The following is a 19,197-nucleotide window of genomic DNA, read 5'->3' as shown; positions in this document are numbered from 1 at the left end:
AAATTTTGGCTCCAGCTAAACCCCACCACATTCATATTTTGGGATTCTGCAAATATGAGCTCTACACACCATCCATATCTTCAGCACCACACTAATTTTGTTCAAGTCAAACATACAATCGAAGAAGCCTGAAAAACCTCTTGTTTTTTTCACCGTCAAGTTCTCTGCTGCAGCTGAAATGTTGGAAATGGCATGTTATGAGTATGGTCAGCCTCATTACTGTGGTAAATGCAGACGCGAAGGCTTTATCATTACAACCTGTAATTTCCTAAAAAGATTGCACATTCAGCTGTGGACTCGAGTTGACTGCATGGCTGAAAACCCATTTCGCGCTCTGTCTCAACCAATTCATGGTGCCAGATCCAGTCATAAAAAGCTCTTCTCACTTGCCGTACATTAACTTATTAAAGTCATCTTTCGTCAGACCATTAATGTGCCTCCAGTGCATAAAATGATTAACAGTGGCTTCAGTCTAGTTCTGGCATTGAATGAATCAAAGTGTGCAATAAACATTATTTGAACACTTCCTGAAGCGGAGGGGAGAGGATGTCAAGAAATCATTTCAGTAACAACATGGCCTAAGTGTCACTTGGGCTAGCAGTTCTCTTGAGCAATTGTTCTGATTAATCATGTAAAAAAGAAATCTAATGTGAAAGAAGCACAAATAAACGTGAGAGTGGGTTTCATAAAAAGCACGATTACCTCTAATAAATACTCCTCTATCTCAATTCGTTGGAAAACTGACCATACTGGGAATACTGGCCTATGGGCCAGCAGTTGCTCTTCCTTCAGATAAAAACAAAACACCAGATTCTCAAAGGTGTCAGTGTGAAAGAGACAAAAAGATCGGGGGGTGGGGTGGGGGGGGGGGGGGGGGGGGGGGGTGGGGGGGGGGGGAGAGAGAGAGAGAGAGAGAGAGACAGAAAGCTGTTGAGTTCAGGCTGTGGGCCTGTTGGTCCTTAGAGATGGGCTGTGTGACTGCTGGCTGATGCTGTCTTATTAAAAGTCCTCCTCTGCACATTCAACAGCACTGTCAAAAAAAGAATCTTCAAAACTTTGTTGAAACAGTTGCTGAATTGCAGGACAGAGCTGAGCCAACTTATAATGTCTGCCATAAGCATGGATTTTAAGCTCAATACTTAGCTCCGCCAGATACCACTAAAAGAGAAGGAACCCTTTGACTCTGCACTGATTGGACAGGTATTTGTGAGGCTTATTCTCTCTCCCAGCCACCTATTTTTAGTTACTATGCTGTACTAGTATACATAAAGCTAACCAAGCAGTATATAAGCAATTTAAATCATCTCCGGGGGCAACATAAACAATATACACATTAAGCCATAGTCACACAGGCCTAAAGACTCATCAGACACCATCTGGTATTCACAGGTTTAGTGGGAAAATTTGGAATTCCCAACTCATCGACCAGCAGTTGCTGACTGAAATTGGTCTCAAAAAGAAAAGCCACTCAGGGTTTAGTATCTTGGCCAAGGATACTTTGGAGACTGGAGATTGAACTACCAACCATCTGATTAGTAGATGACCTGCTCTTCCTAACGAGTGACAGCCACCCTCAAGACGAATGACTTTGTTTCTCAGCTGTTCTTAAATTTCTTTAGTTTGTGGCACGATGTGATGCTTTTTGGGATCGTTAAGCCTACGCCACCTCGTCAGACAAGTTCAATTTAAGTGATTCATTGATTCAACGGGTCTGACAGTAATCAGGTCCGGGTGTGGCTTGTCTCACTGAACTCGGATTTCCCCAAAAAATGTGATTATCAATTCTGTAGATTTGTGATTTAACAGGGGTTTCAACTGTTGCACTTTGTAGTAGAAACATTGACATGGTCATACATATTCAGGGATACAGTGATTTTGTTTTCAAAATTTTCAATTAATCCTGGAGTCCCACATATAGAAATAACTAAATTCCCAAAGCTCAAGATCCAATGAAGTTGCCTGTTTATTTGGCCCATAGTCAGACCTCTTCAAATATTTAGTTAGCAAGTATATGTTTCAAAGAAAATGAGAAACACCTGAGAAGGTGATAAATGACTAAAACACTCTAAACACTCTGAGAACGCAAAAGGTAACGGTGTTCGTATGGTATGCGCCGGATTGTGGATGAAATCCAGAAGAATGACGTTCCTGGTGGTAACACACATTCCAGCTGTGTATTCCAGCCTTAACCCTAACCTTAATCCTAACCCTAACCACAACCTTAATCACGCTAGATAGTGTTTTCCAAAGCGATTCATGATGAGAACGTAAAATAAATGTACATGTGTAGATTGAGTCCAAACGGTTCTCATGTTTCCTCCTTTTTCCGAACGAGTAACATAGAAACGTGTTGGGTTACCAACGATTGGTCACATAGCTTAATATGTTACGCTTTGGGAGTGTGTAAAACTTTGATGAAGAGGCAGTGCTACATGAAACAGTAGCATCTACCTGCTTGTGATACAACAACATTTATATAGTTGCAGAGACTCTACAAACCGCAAATGAAAATGCTCTTCAGCACTCTTCACCACAAATTCAAAAAATTCCACATTATGCGATTACCATTACAGTATTAACATTACCGCATTATCATTACATTATTATAGTCCCACTTTTCTGCCATACACCAAAGTTTAAATCACAGAGCTCAGGTCTGGACAAGTCAATTAGTCCACACAAGCCATACACGAACAGTGACAGGGTACCGTAATTGGCCCCGTGCCAGCAGATTAATATGTGGTCCTTTACTACTAAAATGGTCTTTCTTAGTGAAGCTCCAGAGAATTAATTAAACCGATGCCATTTTGAGGAGCCAAGGACTTCAGGATAAAATGACCTTGATATGAAAATGGGTCTTACAGACAGATAACTACACTGACCTTATGTCAGTCCACTTAACCTTCTCAGCCCTGCATTTATTCTGCACGTTTTACATGGTGAACCTGTTGTACGCTGACATCCTCTGCAGGTATGGCAAGGGCTGAGGTGGACATTATTTATAACTGAAGACCAAATGCTTTAGTTTTACTGAGAAAGGTCACACTGAACTTGTTATTTACAAAGAAAAATCTCACTGCATCAGTTTTTGTCCCGCGGTCCATAAACACAAATGAGAAGTTTCGTGTCGGCTGCCAGTAACAAACAAGAATAAGAGATTAAACGGCACAAGGTGCACTTGATTATTTTAGTTGCTATGCAACTATAAAAAAGAAGTGCATGAACTGCAGGGTGCTTAATGAGCAACTGAGTGTGTGTCCCTGATTTCACCTCTTTTGAAACCAATCTGCGATAAACAGTGGGTCCACAGATGGTCACTTATTACCACCTGCATGAATAATAAAGGAAAAGGTTTTTAGCACTTAAAGAGAGGGACAAAAATGAAACATTAAATCAAAAAAATAAACACGTCGCCCGTCTGCAGGAATTCTAAAAAGATATGATACTGAGGTATCATTGAGTGGTTCTCTCCCAGCAGTCTGTTCCTGCCTCTCAGGGGAATAGTAGAAAAGGTACCAATTGAGGCAGAACCATAGCCCCAGGGGGCAGTGGAGGTGGCTTAAAATCCCCTGCCAGTGCTTTCAATACCGGATGCCGGAGCCTGGTTGACTTTACGATTTTGCGTAATTTTGTTTTTGGCTAGTCTTTATATCTTCTTCTTGTCAGGTCTTAAAGCTGGTCTCTCATCTGAAGCCAGGATAAAACTCCTAGTTGAGGTGGGCAAACACAGCTCCGGTGATGTACTGCTCCCCCAAGAACAGCCAGTGCAATAGCTCAATCCCATTAAAAAAGAAGTACAAGATCAAGACAGAAACAAAACATGACCTGGACTTGGGATATACTTTGTATTCATTCACACTACACAAATGCCCCGTTTCAGCTGCCAGAAGAAAGATTAACCACAGTATCAAAATGGAACAACAGACGGTTGCTACTCAGTGTTCGAGTAAATCAGCGACTAAACAGAGTCCTCTTTTCAGAGTTAGCAAAGAAAGTCTGACCAATGTTTTTCTCTTCACTTCTTTTTTTGGGGGGGGAAGGGGATCTTAACTTCCACAAATAGGTTCAACTTCAGTTTACAGCTCCTAGGAAACCAACACCAAGGCCTTAATTATTTGTCAACTGCCAACAAGGCATTACTGTATCTATCTGAAACAAGAACATCAGTACGTTAGAATACTCAAAAAAGGCTGTCAAATGGAGTACTTGTAGCATTTTCCTAGGATGAATTCAAGAAAGCCAACTAAGATATATGTAAGAGGAGAAATTTTGTCTGTTCCTGTATAAAAGTGCAGCCCTACAGACCTGGCAGACAAAAGAAGTGTCAACAACTTGGATGACCCAAACTTTAAATTAGCTACATAAACTGCTTCTTTGATTCTGCAGATGCACTTTAACACTGTCTCATAACGTGTGCTGCACCTGTTGAAACCTCTGACAACAACATATATTACAACTGGATTGCCAATAGCATGAACTCACCTTTGGCTGTGGTGATAGACCCATACAAATATCAGAGCAGGCTGACATTTATCAGAGCAGAGTCACAACTCTTGGGCTGCTGTACCTGAAAAACAGATTAAAAACATTTCAGAATTGTTTGAGGACTAGACAAAGAGGATGAATTTACAAGAATAAATCCAAAAATATGGTTTCACCTAAATGGGGACAGATAGCATCTATATATAAACCCATAAAGAGCATGGGTATGTTTCCAAGCAAAGACTTCTTCTTAATATCTTAGTTATTGTGGTTGGTAAGCCACAGTTACTGCAGAGAATATTTCATGACTTAAATTACTGCAAGAACTAGAACAAGGAACTGCTGTACAGTCAAGAAAAGGGATATTTATCATTCTATCATCTATCATATAGAGATTGTACAGTCATGTGTAAAACAAAGTCCTCACATGACTCTATGCAGTCAAAGACAGATGGTAAACTCTACAAAGGCAGACGTTTTGAACGTTTGTAGTCTGGATCATTTAGGCGAGTGTTAACACCAAGCCAAAGACAGATGATCATCAGCAATGATCTGAGAGAAGCAATTATTGCTGTCCATCAATCTAGAAAGTGATATGACGCCACCTCCAAACATTTTGAAGTCCATCACTCTATAGCAAGAAATTTATTCACAGGTGCAAAACATTCTAATCTCCCAGGAGTGAAACTCCCAGCTAATTCAGCCCCAGAAAAACAAAAAACCGAATCTCAGACTCTACAAGCATTAGGTAAAAGTTGTGTATAATGGTACAATTAGAAAAAGACAGAACAAATATGGCTGGTTTGGAAGAGTTGCCAAGAGAGAACATATTCTCTTTAAAGCAAACATGGCAGCACAGCTTAATTTTGTAATGCTGCACCTAAACAAATCATCCAACTTCTGGAACACAGTCCGTTGGACAGACAAGACCAAAGCAGAGATTTGCTTGCCCAAAACTGGGTCTTACAACAGGACAATGATGCATAAATGAATAACCACAAACCTCAATGAAGTGAGTCGGTGCTGTAAAGAAGAGTGAGCTAAAGTTCATTCACAATGATTTAATCAAGGCTGATAAAGTCATACTACTTCAAGTTATTGTTTCTAAAGGTAGAACCGGAAAACTGAATCATGGATTGCACTTAGTTTTTCCTGTGAGCTTTCTTTTTCCCATGGCAGTATTGGTCACCTCAGATTGGACCTTCACAGATATCTCTATCTGCATTTCCATAGTTGCATCAGAAGAACATTGGCTGATATAATGATATGAGAACGACATGTCATGGCATTTGGTTGGGCTCCACTCAGAGATCAATGTGCAACTGTAGTTCTCTGTGCATTTTTATCAACCGAGTCATAATAAGGTTTTTGCCTTATGCATCAAAAGGGTGAAATACTGCTCACTTGCATTTTTCATTTACATGCAGTCCTGAATGTAGCCTGACACATAATCATTTTTTGTATGTACCTCCCAATGCTGCAATATTTCATTTCAAAGTGACACCCCACCCAAATCTCACATCTGTTGGCTCATATCCATAAGCTGCTGATTAAAGTCCTTCTAGTCAATTTCCCTGGTCAGATATGCAACAGTAATAATATCAACATGTCTCCTAGTGGTGCAAAGAAAAGAGACAGAATGTCAGTGTTGATCTGCAGGTATCAGATTTAAAATATTCAATCAATAATGCCTGCCACTCTCCCACTAGTCTCAACAGGAAGGCTGCTGAAGCACCTTTGTGTTAGAAGCACACAGTGGGTATAAGAGGGAGACAGACAGCGGCATGGAGTGGTGAGGCTCATGTCTGTTTGGTCAGAGGGGTCAGACCGTGACAAGATGCTGACACAGAGGAGGATGCAGCTGGGAACCTGGCATACCTCTCCATCCTTCCCCTTCTAGTCTCCTCTCACTCTAAGCTCTTTAATTTGCTCAGCCTTCCACTTCTGTGCAGATTACTGGAATGTTACAGTAAATTAGCCAGCGTGCTTCTGCTCTTCTCATTTAGATCCTGTCTTTGAACTTCTACAAAGTCATAATAAACAATCCTACATTTTTTTTGGTGCACTGCAGAAAAACAGAGGCACATCCAACATTAAACATTTTCAGCAAATAGCACAAACCTGTCTTGTTGAGACTGTGACGACATTTACAATTCCTGGGAGGGCTGCAAAGGAGAACTGACAGGAGCGCTTGCAAGCGGCGGCCTCATTCACTGGTACTGCTCGTTCTGCAGGATCTTTTATGTGACACCATTACAGCTGGAGATTTTTTTTTCTTTATTTTGGGTTTTTTTTTAAACAAAGGGGATGATTCACTACTTTATGAAAAGAACAAAAAAAATGTTCAACAGAGCAGGAAAATAAAGACTTAAACTTCCTTTTCAAAAGCCCCGAGGGGCAGATTAGCTAGAAACAACGGCATCACGGAAAATGGATCCAACAATCAGCAGCAGCACTGGGCTGAGTCATAATTTATTACTCGTGCACGCTGCACGGTAGCGTCTGTTAGTGTGAGTCTCAACACTGGGCATCACACTCAAAATAGATTCAAGAAACTGGAGCTGGGAGACTGATCACATTACAGCATTGTTGGGCTTCTACGACTGCACATGACATCTTTGACTGGGTGGTGTTGTTTCTTTTTATTGTTGGTGGAATAGTGTCTGGTGCTCGTGTATCATTGGCCTGGAATCATTGCCTTTGCAAAGCAACAGCTTGCTATTAAAATAAAAAAAAGGCTGTCATCTTTAACCACATGAATAAAGCAAGGTCCCTGTAGTACTCAGGTTTTAATGAGCAAAAAAATACATATGCACGGGGCCTTTGACTTGTGATAACAACAGGGAATGTAGTTCTATTTCAGTGACTTAAAGTGGTCAACAAAACTCAACCCTGCCTGCTGTTTTTTTTCCTATGTCACTCTCTCTCCTCTCTCTTTCTCACACACAGCACACACACTGTAGTCACACAAGTGCAGCTTCTATAAATAGCAGGGAAGAGTAGGCGAGCGGGGGCTGGGAGTGGCTTTTACTGGGAATATGATCGATTAAAAAGCAATTTGCTCCTCCGCTTGGCCCCTTCACTCCTAAATGACAACCCCCAACCCCTCCCCCCTCCATATGATGCTGTCTTTCCATCCCCACCCCACGCGCACAACCGCTACTCCCAAGCCTAAGTCTCGGTCACAGTCTGATGGGCACCATGAAAGCGACCAGCCAGAAACATCTGAACAGCCCCTGCTGGTCTCAGAGAAAGTTGAAACTTTGTTCTAACATACAGAATATTTGAGCAAACTTAAACACAGGCAGGAGGACACACTAAAGGACACTTCACTCCATAATCCATTTCACAAAATCCCTCTTTTGGTTCTGAGGTGCTATTTTTGCATATCGATTACTCCAGTCTGCACTGATCAGGAATAACATTATGACCACATGCATAATATTATGATGGTTCCCCTTTTGCCTCCTAAACCCCACTAGACCACTGAAGGTGTGTTTTGGTATCTGGCACCACCATCTGGCAACAAATACTTTAAGTTTGAAAGCTCAGGGGTTGGACCTCCATGAATAGGACTTGTTTGTCCAGCACATGCCACAGATGGTTGATTGGATTGAGATCTGAGGAATTTGGAGGCCAAACAGGTCAAACTTTTTGTTGTGCTCTGCAAAATGGCTGTGCATGGTCTACAACAACACTAAGATACGTGGGACGAGTCAAAGTGATCCACATGGAAGGCAGGATCCGAAGTTTCTCAGCTGCCCAAAGCATCACACTCCCTTCTTTCTACAGTGCGGTCTGGTTCCAGGTATTCCCCAGGTAAGCAAGGCACCCAGCTATCCGTGTCATTTAAAAGGAAATGTGACTCATCAGAACAGGCCACCTTCTCCCTTTGCTCTGTGGTCCAATTCTGAGGCTCACGTGCCCGCTGTTTACGCTTTTGGCAGTGGACAGGGTTCAGCATGAGCACTCTGACTGGTCCGAGGTTATGCAGCCCCACACACAACAACCTGCGATGTCCTTTGTATTCTGACACCTTTTTATCAGAACCAGTTCATCTCTTGGATTGGGTCGTACAGGCCACTCCCCTCATGCGTCATGACCCTGTCGCTGGTTCACCACTGGTCCTTCCATGCTTGTGACAGCACCCACCTCTCAGCAGAGCTGCAGTGTTAGCTTGCTGCACATGTCTTCTGGTTGACAGACATAGCAAAGAGAAAACAGCTCCTACATATAAATCTTCACATTGAGATTTGTAGATTTTTTTTTTTTTTAATTAACCTGTTCATAATTTTTGCAAAGCACAAATCCTGCAGAATGCTTTTGGATGCTCTTTATTTTCTGGCACCAGAAGGCAATCGAGAAACACGAACGGTTCACACCAAACTAAGTTAATTACTCTGTTTCAGGGTACTCCTTCAGGTGCATTGCACTAACACCTGCTATGCTACAGTACAACACGCAGTTTATTCGACTGAATGGTGTAAAAGAAGATCTCCTTATGTCAGACTATGTCTATCCTCAGAATTAGAAACAAATATAACTTTAATAGATTCTTCTTGGGAGTGGACCCGCTCTCTCGAGAACACATTTCACTCTTAAAATTACTTCTGAAAAGGTTTCCAAACAGTTGTTAAATCATTTTAAAAAAATGTTTTTTAGATTTCTAAAATTTAAAATGTGCTGCTTGTCAGTTTTGTGTGACTGTAAACCAAACAAACTTTGACCCTCTGAAATATTATGATGTAATTTTACATTTCTAGGCTTTTTTACAATCTTCTTACATTTTACAGTTTAAATTATCTATCAGCTGGTTGTCGCGGATTAATCATTAAAAATTATGGTCTAAAGAGGCTGAACAGTATAGAGTCTGTAATACAATCCCTGGATTCCACAAATACTATGTGTATGAGATCACCTGTTGGAAATAGCGGCAGGAGTGAAGATAAAATGGAAGAAGGGCATAGAGGAGAACAGGCAGCAGAGTCTGGCTGGTTGTGAGGAGACTGTGTGGCCGGCTTTGGAGAACTGATCCATTGGTTATCTTGCTGTCAATATTAACAGAATACTTCAAAGAGAAACAATTATTTCAATAAATCTTAACAAAAAATTTTAAACTATGTGTTCTGTACACACTCACCAACCACTTCATCAGGTACATCTGTTCAAAAGCTCTAACTCAAATATGCTATCAGCCAATTAAATGATAGAAATTGATTGCATTTAGGCCTGCAGATGGCCAATAAAACCTACTGAAGTGCAAAGTAAGCATTAAAATGAGGAAGAAAGGTGATTTAAGTAACTTTGAATGCAGCATGGTTGTTGGAGCCAGTGTGCTCTGAGTATTTCAGAAACAGCTGATCTGCTGGGATTTTCCCACACAGTCATCTCTGAGGTTTACAGAGGTCTGAAAAAGCAAAAAACGTCAGTTCTCTGAGAGAAAAAGTCTTGTTGATGCCAGAGTACAGAGACGAATGACCAGACAGCTTCAAGCTGATAAGAAGAAAACAGTAACTCAAATAACCTCTACAATCAAGGTATGCACAAGAACATCTGGAGATGGACTGCAGCAGTATTCATGTCGGTTAAAAAAAAGCTAAGGGTAAAATTAACAATGACTAACACTGGGCAGTGCTGATTTTCTAACACTGGAATATTTATAATAATAATGGCATTTATATAGCGCTTTTCGGGGCCCTCAAAGCACTTTACAATTCTACTATTCATTCACTCTCACATTCACACACTGGTGGAGGCTACAGTTGTAGCCACAGCTGCCCTGGGGCAGGCTGACAGAAGCGAGGCTGCCATATCGCGCCATGGTGGCAGGTGAAGTGTCTTGCCAAAGGACACAACGACCGAGACTGTCCGAGCCGGGGCTCGAACCGGCAACAAGACGAACTGCCAACTCTTTGAGTCACGATCGCCCCGATTGAGTTATTTTCCAGTGTTAGAAAATCAGCACTGCCCAGTGTTAGTCATTGTTAATCTTCAAAACTGACTAGGTTACTTTTAAAAATATAACACTGTCAAAAGTGTTCATTTAACACTCAACAGTATTATATTTAACACTCAGAGGAGTGGACCCATATACACACTCTCTAGTGTTAATTTAACACTGGAGATTTTGCTGTGTACCAAGGGTTCAGGCTGCTGGTAGTGGTGTAATGTTTTGAATCCCACAGCCTACCTGAGTATTGCTGCTGGCCATGTCCTTCTTTTTATGACCACAGTATTTCCATGTTCTCATATCTGCTTCCAGCAGGATAATGCACCGTGCAACAAAGCGCTAATCATCTCAAACTGCTATCGTGAACATGATGAGTTATCTGTAATGAAATAGGCTTCACGGTCACTTGATCTCAGTCTAATAGTGCACCTTTGGGATTTCTGGAACAGGAGGTCATGGATGTGCAGCTGAGAAAACTGCTGTAACTTTGTGATGCTATTGTTGTTATGGATCGAGGTCTCTGAGTAATGTTTCCAGCACCTTGCTGAATCTATTTAATGAAGGTTTAAGGCACCTTTGAAGGCGAAACTAGGACCAACCTGGTATTAGACAGGTGGACCTAATAAAGTGACCAGTGAGTTTATGTATTAGCCCAAGCAACAGCACAGGTGGAGATTATACGGCTAAAAACACACAGTGAATAACACTAACAAGAATTTTCTTGAAATTTGGCTTCATCAGATAAAGAGTGGTCAATTCTGAACTGAAAATATCAACCATAAACAAGCCAACAACCTCCTAAACAGACCATGAATGTGGTACACAGGGAGACAAGAGTCGTCACATCTTTGATTTCTCAATACAGGCTTCAAAGCTGCAGCTCATCCACTTTTCTGGCCTTTCAGAAAAACTTGCAAAGATTATCCTCACTGTCTGCTGCTCTTGGTCACTGCAGGGCTTTGCTTCATGTTTAGGGAAGGTTAGCCAAGGCTGACAGATGACGTAATCTAACGTGGAAGTCGTTAGGAGAGAGGTCTGGCTTCTTTATCAATGGCAGTACCCCTCACACACACACTGGGAGGGGTGGGGAGTTAACAGGAGTGATTCTGACCAGACTGCTCATGCTCCCACATGCAGTGTTAGGAAGCCTAATGAATAAATCCATGCCAAAGTCGTAAACATTGCTCATTTTTTATGTTAAGGTATCATTTATCATTTTTAGCATGTGCTACTCTTCACTAACCTCCTTCAGTTCTGTGCAAGTAAAACAGTAGTTTGACAGGTTGGGAAATATTTGTTTCCCCCTGGTGTTTAGTCTTTAAGCTGAGCTAAGCTAATGCTTTCTAGCCCCACAGGTCGTAAACAGATGGATGAATGATAATCTCATTCAAGTGTACGATTTAAACTCTTCACTGTTTCTATAGACTAACAAATGAGGAAGCCTCAATGCATCACTTATGTAACGGGTGCTGGACTATAATGCCCCAAACAGTAGCCTTTAACGATGTCTTCTGTTACTGAATCAGTGACCTTGCATGGTTTACCGTAGGTCACATGACTTCAATGCTAATGGGATGAAGACATATAGATGGGGGGCTGCTGTGGTCTTAATAGATTTCAACAGGGGGAAACAACTAGAATGTAAAGGATCTTTGCAGTTGGGGGGAAGGGAGTAAATCCATCAGACCCACTTGTATTTTAACCCATTCTCACTCTCTGACTGTTATTCATATGCATGCTAATAATAAGGAACAGTTTCTAAAGCCCAGGTAGAATAGCTTTTTCTCCAAAATTACTCAGCTGAGGCACAATGAAAAACTCGTAAAACTGCCTCAAAGGCTGAATTCAATGGTTTTGAAGTGAAAAAGTTTCAGTCGTGACTCCCATCACTGTGGAAAAATGACTCTCTGTAGACTACAGATTCTTAAATTATGGAACAAATTCAATACAGGTACTTTTGACTTTATGACCTCTTGTCTCCCGCTCCATCTTCACACATAAAATGTTCTTTTATCTTCGCTACATGGATTAATAAAAAGCAATTTGCTTCTGTTGCAGAAAATCCTTAAAATACTCATTTCAATTTTCTGTTCTTAAAATTAACTTCTTACGTAACGGCCTGATTTTGATCCCACTGTCAATGTAAAAATAATGCCTCTTCTTTTTTTTTTTCCCCAATCGGTCTAACAGCAACTGGCCCCATAAGTGTCGAACCTCGCATCCAAACAGTTTGTAAAACGAATACTGCCAGAGACAACTGTGCACTTGATATGATTTTAAAACCAACATTCCCTTGTTAGGGCTTATGGATTGGCCATTCTCAACTCTCCCTTACACCAACACACACACGCACAGCTTTCTCTGGCACGAGTAACGTGTCAAACAATAGTTGCCAAGTCTGCTGCCTGCAACAAAAGATGGAAAGAATTAGAGAAATGGAAATGGTGATTCAACACTGTTATGAAAACCGGAGCACAGTGTGCTATGAAAGAGTAAAAATCCATTCACACAGACTTAATATGCCATTGAATCTCATCACTGCCCCGGCCCCCCTATCTGCAGCACTCACAAATGTTAAACATTATGCACTGTATTATCCCAAGGTTTTTACACACACACACACACACACACACACACACACACACACACACACACACACCTTCATACATTTACGATTTGGTATTTAAATGCAAGGTCATCCCTACTAATTGGAATTTGTCCTAAAAGCTACAGCCAAACATAAATAATATCAACAAAAGATTATAACCCAGAACAAAAGTCATCATTACTTCTTGACCTCGCTTGAAAAATCTATACTCTGCTCACAATAGCAGACATATTGCACCAAAAAACCCCAATAAAAAAGTGCAAGCTGATATCGTGTCCCAAACACTTTGCAAATTCAGTGCATTTTGTTCCATTTATATCCTCCTCTCTACACCACACCTTTTCTTTAACATCCAACAAAGTTACACTTTACTGACTTCTCCCAAAGGAAAGTGCAAGTGCAGAACTTTCTGACATCAAGCCTTCAGCCATATAGCTGACTCTGGAAACCATCCAGCAGCTGTAAATACCTGTGCAGAAACAGCAGCGAGCACTGCAACGCTACAGAGATTGGTATTCAGAACGGCGTCTTCCAAAGATGAAGCCGCATAAAGGGTCCAAACTAGAACAAAAATGTAAACAAACCACGCTGGGCCAACTCATGTTAGATTAGCTCTGTGGTGCAGCAGTTAAGTAAACTGGCAAAAGCTGCTCTGCAAATCGAATGATAGAGTATATAACACACACATATAGATATTATATATATCTTTTGTTATTTTTAAGTAGACTTTGTAGCAGAGGACAAGGCGAAGGCTGTCAGGATGTAAACAAAGAGAAAAGAGCGAAGCAGCAGAAAGAAGGCAGAGTGACAGAAATCGGGCCCAGCAGCTCAAAGTTAGCTGTGAAATTTTATCCTTTCAGGACCGACTTCCTTTGTAGCAAAGCAGCCCAAACCGGACTGTAACATATGACAGAAGATGCATTGCAAGGGTTGTCAAACTCTTGATGAACGCATAGGACGTTTCTCAAGTAATGAGCCTCAGAATGGCCAGAACACACCAGTGCACACATGCAAACAGACCAAGACCCTGTTATTTTGTTCAGTCTAACATCACTCCTCCACAGCAACACAGAGCTACCCTTGCCTGTTTGCAAGCAGAGGAATATATCTTGTTGGTGTTATATCACACACATTAACTCTGACCAGTTTTAAATGGTTTTGCAGGCTACCACATGAGCGAAGCTGAGAGATTCAAACATGAATCGTGGAAGATAAAGATAGAAACTACCAACAGTGAGGGGGAGAGCAGAGAACAACGGTATGAAATAAAGATACAGAGAGGATGAAGGAAGTGTTGATGGGGATTTAGGGAGCAGCAGTGGACTTCTGCATCTTGTGGTAGTCCCTCACGAGGGAGTTTTGTGGCAGGCTGGCTGACTGCGCTGCTGTCAAACAGCATCAATGCTCTCCTTCTCTCTGGAAACAAGAGTTGTGGTTGTTTATCCATCCAAATGCAGCAAGACTGCACACTTGCTATCCACCCAAATAAAACTCACATTTGACAAAATCTGTTGTACAGTTAAATATTCAAAACTACTGTATCCCTGACATCAGGAGAGCCAGCTGACTGCACAGATAATGTATTTAAGGCTAAGCCACATCAGCTCTAAAAGTGTAAAGTTAAACCCACAGCCTCAAATCTGCACTACTGACTTACGGGAGAAGAGAGAAATAGAAAGTGCAACACAGAGGACGCTATCATAGGTTTTTAGCTGTGGTCCATCATACAATTTGATTTAATCCTTCTGTGTCCAAGGATAACTGCTTATCTTAATCCTACGAACAAAATGTCAGAGGGAAAATGGCCCAGTGGAGAAAACAGAAAGACAGACTAGAAACACCATGGCTGCCGTATAATTTGGATGCAAAGTGCACTTTCTTGGTGTAAACTATGTGCATTACTATTGCTGAAAATGAAAATTACAAGATTGTGAAGGCAACTGTCATGCTTGCTAATATTTCCATCTTGACTAAACATCTAATACTGAATTCTTCTACAATGAAAATGTCTTCACCATGCATTACAATAACCCTGCAATTCACATGCCTGATCTACTGCTGTTATTTTAAGGTCTGGCTAACTTCTCTATCTTATCCATTTCAGGGTCATGTGGGAGGGCCGGAACCTATCCCAGCTGTCATGGGGCAAGAGGCAGGGTACACCACAGACAGGTGATCAGACTGTCTCAGAGCCAATAAGGACAGACAACCATTCACACTCACATTTACACCTACGGCCAATTTAGAATCAGCAATTAACCTAACTTCACTAACTGTGACTGTGAGAGAAAACCCAAGCTGAAATCCAAATTCCATGCACCACATAAAGCCAGGACCTTAAGTAGCTAATTTCTATTTAAGGAAAACTGGTCCATGGTTCCTTTCTTTACACTGTCTTGCAACCTAGATGGCAACCATGTAGCATGGAAAACATACAACATTCTTCAGCTTTCTGACCACTGTCAATACACAGTGCAGTTATGCATTTTTTCATTTAAAAAAGCAAGTCTAAAGCTGAGTTCAAACAGAGGCTCCCCTGTCACACATCACTTTGAACCACTTTGTTGGTCACTATTGGACATTTCAAGCTTCGGTTGAGAAGTCATTCCTCTAATGTATTTACCAGCATCCTGCCTCTACCTGCCTCCTCATTGGGAGTCATCTCAATTGTTTATCACATTGTTGAGAAAAAGTTTAAGTCAGAACCCTCCCACTTCACAACACCGTCATTTTTTCCACCCAAATATCATTGACTATCTGTGGTCTCGGGTAACCATATCACCTTGAATAGCTTCCTGTGTGGCCTAAGTGCAGAACTGCATGACCCCAGCCATGGCAGTTATGCTACCACACTTTCAAAATTACAGTATTTTTCAAACAGGCTGTGTTACACCAGGATTTCACCCATCAGTGCTGAGGTCTTCTGCTCATCAGTGAACACCAACTTCAAACTAGAGCATAACTTGAAATGCAATCTATCTGCATATCTGCATGCAATCTATTAAGCATACATGGATGAACGGGTCCAAATATTCACAGTTACTGCTAAGATACCTCATTGGCTAAATGCAGGCCAACAATATTGCAGATGCAAATTGCATCAGAGTGATGACGTTTGTATTAAAGGCTAACAAAGGCAAACAAAAATGTGTTTGTCTCTAATAGGCAAACTCTTTCTAACTGATTTTAAACACATTTTTGGATTTTCTGCATTTCTGCTGCTTCTCTCTTACAAGGCGTTTATATCAGTCATTCACTGGGAAACATAATATGGGCGTCCAGTCTGCTAATGTGTCCTTCGGCAAGTCATTAGATTTCCACAATGTCAACTGCAGGTGACTCTGACATCTGACCTTTAACAGAAGCTGCCATAGCGAGTGAAAGTGCTTTTCATTAACTGGAATCTTATGTGATTAACAACTTGCCAGGAAGTTGACTGCTTCCGATTAGACTGGGTACAATTTGGAGTAATTTGTCTTGCTGTTTGCCATTGTTGTCCCCTCCCCACCTCTTACATTCACCATTTACAGGAAGTAAGCATTCATGCTTTGATTAACAGCTCCTCTCACATGTGGATGCACAATGTGGTGCCTGAATTCAACACACAATAGACGAAAATCACGCTTTCTTTTTTCTCTTTTTTTCTTTCACCCTGCTGGTAGCCACATGGTTCTGCTGCTATTCACTGCCTGATTAGAGAAAAATGATTTATTTTACCTTGACTACCAATCATGTTACAGCGCCATATGGCAAACGCATTACATAATTGCTTGCTGATCGATTTCGCCAGCAGCTCAGGTGTTTGACTTTTCTGCTTTAACATATGGCAAAATAAGGGTGCTGTGGTTAACATGAACTGAAATTCTGCAGCTCTCCAGCTCACATACTTCTCATTTGCACATATACGCACAGCTCAGCTTACTTCAGAGCTTTGTATCTCTTAGTAGGTGCGTGTGCACCGCTGTGGCTAATTCATCTCATTGCCTACAATCTTTTAAACAACAGGGAAGCAGAACAAGTGACTGTCAACTGCAAAGTATCGTACAGTAAACCAGACGTAGCCCCTGGAAAAGCTGCTCTGTTGTCTCCAGCAAGAAGGGGATAAAACATAAAACATAATGCGAGCCACTTAATTTACGATGGTGAATTAATGGGTGCTGACAAGCTCAATAATTTTTCAGACGCAACAGATAACAGTTATAATCATCAGCCACGGAATCAAGTAGTCAGTGAAGAGACAGGGTGTGTGTGTGTGTGTGTGTGTGTGTGTGTGTGTGTGTGTGTGTGTGTTCAATATTGCATTCTGGCCAAAGCAGGTCCCCATTAATGGCGGACCTTGCGAGTTAATGTGATATTGTTTAGTTTATTACCGTCCAATGTCTGCCAGGACCCAGACTACAGAGAGCTGGGTCAGAGCCAGCACTTGCTCCTTCTCCTCTCTGCGCCTTAACAAAAACACGTACAGCACAAGAATCTTTTCCTGAACCGACTGCACTGTCAGAGTACAAGCTGTAGCCATGCTCAGCCTGTACTGAATACCTCTGCACTGACCATTCATTGCACCGTGATTCATTAGCCCCAGTCGTTTAAGCCACTGATAATCACTTTTTACATTGTTGATGGATTAACAATAAAAAAAAAAGATTTTAAACGAGAATGTTTTTAACAAAGTGAGATCCAGAGCATGCATCCTGTGGTAGGTGCATGATTTCATTAGGGATTTGAATGGTGCTTCACTCCAATAAGCTGAAACCATAAACAACACAGAATTTCTCTGGGCACTGACAGCAGGGCGGTCACACAGGAAAACACGCTACCTCGTCTGATAACTTGTGTTATACAAACAGCATGTTTCAGTGTCTCTTACTCTTTCTCTATTAGTGAGATAGTCGATGTTGTGGGAGAGCACAGCTGCCCTCTATGGGTGTGAAAACATACTTCCAACCTCCTGGCAGAGAGGCAGCCCTGATTTCTTCTTCTGCTGCTGCTGCTGGATCATGGCTGGAAGAAACGGAGAGGTGCTATTGTCAGAGCTGAGGTGTTTAACACTAATTAGACGGCTTATCTTGCTAAATTTGCGTCAAACATCGCTCCAACAGCATGGAGACATTTTTGTTAAAGGAGGATTTCTAGGCACAGTACAACCTATTTGGCTCACTTGGAATGTGAAGCATCTCTCATCTGTTCACATCATTTTTTTTATGCTTGTAGAATATACCTCCCACCCCACCTCAGCCTGCACTCCTCCTGTATCTCTGGCTTTCGAATTCCATACTTTTGCATGCCAAGTTCAATACAGCACAAGGAAAGGCTGTGTTTTTCTTTGCTCTCTCCTCTGTGCCCCATGCTATCTGAGGACACAAACCATAAACAACAAGGTGGAAACACACAGGACTGTTCTGGCAACAGATTTTATAGAGCGGGCCCAAACAAATGAGGTCTGCATGTACGCTGACTGAGCTTCAAAGAGCGTGTGGAGGCCGCAGTTCATATTTCCAAGCCGGCTGGCCTCTCTCTGCTGCACCACAGAGACCTCTGGAGATGTAGGAAGCATGCTGCTCTGAAGGAAAACTGTGCATGAATCCTTCCAGCCACTCAGAGGCCTTCTCCCTGATCACATTCAACATGTTGTGATCTGTGATCCAGCAAAGACATGAGAGGATGAAAGGAAGACGTAAGATCTCCGACTCTGAAAACATTCATTATCATGTCAAAGCCGGTCAAGTTGTGGTTTTAAGAGAAAATATGCGGTTCTTTTTGCCAGGAAAAACACTTCCAATGGCAGTCGATTCTGGAGGTCTTAGTGAAAACGAAAGAATAAGACTGTAGCTCGTTTTTCAGTTTTGAATGTTCCTGTTTCCAGTGCTACTCTTCCACTGAAAGTTGCTGGTTTGGGAGCAATTTCAATAGTCAGGAGCTCACTCTTGCATTACAACAGAGGTTCCCAAAGTGGGGGGGCAGAGCTATAGCAGGGGGGGCGCGGTATGAAAAGAAGAAAAAAAAAAGAACGCTTGGACACTGCAAGCATAATGGACAGGTTTTTGACGGGGCGCCCACACAAACGCAAAGCAGGAGATGAAGCATCGCTGAATATGTTTCCAAACCAGCTTCCTTCCAGGCCAAAGACTAGAAAATATGGTGAAGCAAATCTTCCCTT

The 19,197-nt window shown here is 41.7% G+C and overlaps 1 protein-coding gene across 11 annotated transcripts in view; it reads right to left on the bottom strand.

Annotated features, from left to right (window-relative positions):
* The window catches only part of arvcfb (ARVCF delta catenin family member b), a 266,459-nt gene that overhangs the window by 195,625 nt on the left and 51,637 nt on the right, over nucleotides 1–19,197 (bottom strand). For 9 of the 11 annotated variants that reach the window (XM_004567262.4, XM_076890606.1, XM_076890604.1 and 6 more), the window contains exon 2: nucleotides 4,483–4,567. The gene's annotated coding sequence lies outside the window, so the exon portion shown is untranslated. Of the gene's footprint in view, nucleotides 1–4,482; nucleotides 4,568–17,907; nucleotides 17,927–17,978; nucleotides 18,042–19,197 lie in introns of those variants that run through there. The other 2 variants (XM_076890600.1, XM_076890602.1) reach the window with 2 other exon arrangements.

Source organism: Maylandia zebra, linkage group LG12 (assembly GCF_041146795.1).
Source record: "Maylandia zebra isolate NMK-2024a linkage group LG12, Mzebra_GT3a, whole genome shotgun sequence".
In the NCBI taxonomy this organism is placed as follows: domain Eukaryota; kingdom Metazoa; phylum Chordata; class Actinopteri; order Cichliformes; family Cichlidae; genus Maylandia; species Maylandia zebra.
The sequence above is the reverse complement of the archived record's forward strand: the minus strand, read 5'-3'. Positions and strand labels throughout refer to the sequence as shown.